Source organism: Pteropus alecto, unplaced genomic scaffold (genome assembly GCF_000325575.1).
Source record: "Pteropus alecto unplaced genomic scaffold, ASM32557v1 scaffold76, whole genome shotgun sequence".
NCBI lineage: Eukaryota > Metazoa > Chordata > Mammalia > Chiroptera > Pteropodidae > Pteropus > Pteropus alecto.
This window is the reverse complement of record NW_006443138.1, coordinates 4988151-4989372: the sequence shown is the minus strand read 5'-3', so window position 1 is coordinate 4989372 and position 1222 is coordinate 4988151. Positions and strand designations below refer to the sequence as shown.

The window sequence follows — 1222 nt, the reverse complement described above, 5'->3', positions numbered from 1 at the left end:
CTGGAAGCCTTCCCTGTTCAAAAATAACTCTTACCCATAGACTACCAATTAGAAATTTATTTGGATTAGCAAATACCCTTAAAATGTCAATAATTGCTGAGAATGTGAATCCAATCAGCCTTTCACACTTTACTTCCTGAGACATTACTTTAATGAGATAATCATATTCTTTTCCTCCTAATACCTAATTGAGTTTAGTCACAGTGATATAGGCATATAGACAATGTAGGTATTCTGAGACATTCCAGGGAAGCCTCTGACAGACCTGCAGGATTTCAAAGTGAGAGCCACAAGAGGGAGCTGAGGACCAGAGGTGGAGAAGGCACTATGTTTCTACTTAGTGCCTTAGCGGTAGCTTCCATGCCCTCTTGTAGCATGGACAATTTCCTCAGTTCTATACAGCAATGCTTCTCAAACGTCAGTATGCATGTGATTCATATAGGGATATTAATAAATTGCAGATTCTGATTCAACAAGTCTGGAGTGCGGCCCAAGATGCTGCTTTTCTAACAAGCTTCTAGGCAATGCAGATGCTGCTGGTCTGAGAACCACATTTTGAGTAGCAAGTTATAAAATACTCAATGTGTCCATGAAGAGAACAGAAATAAGTGACTTATTGGATGTTTTTTTCATTTCTAAATTTTATTTGCTATTTTTTTTAAAGTGAGGCGACCCTTGGTTGACCTCACAAATTGCAAGGACCTTGTCAGCTTACGATCCTTTATTTTTTATTTTTTACACCTACAGCACCTGGTCTTCCTAGGTAGTCTCCCATCCAAGTACTAACCAGGCCCAGCCCTGCTTAGCTTCTGAGATCAGACGGGATCGAGCTTGTTCAGGGTGGCATAGATGTAGACTTCTAAATTTTCTTTTATCTTCTTTTACAGAGATTTCTAAGTTCTCTCGGCAGCATTTTATTTTTCAAGCAACAAAATTTCTCATATTTCTATATTTCCTTCTCTTTCTTTTCTCTCTCTTCCTCCCTCCCTCTCCCTTCTCCCTTTTCCCTCTCTCTCTTTCTCTCCCTGCAATCTATAAGTCAGTAGACATGACAGCTAGCAAATCCTGCCAGAGCAATATTGGTCTTTTCTTATGGCAGGACTACTCATTCATATGATGTTTATTTTGTGAAATATTCTAAGCTCATACGTTTGAGAACTAACTTCAAGTGAATAAATTTATCCTTCTCAAATTTTAAGCTGTCAATATATACTCTACGCCA

General features: G+C 38.6%; 1 pseudogene; it reads right to left on the bottom strand.

The window, feature by feature from the left end:
* Positions 1 to 738: 738 nt before the first annotated feature.
* Positions 739 to 857, bottom strand: LOC112472341 (annotated as a pseudogene).
* Positions 858 to 1222: the final 365 nt, after the last annotated feature.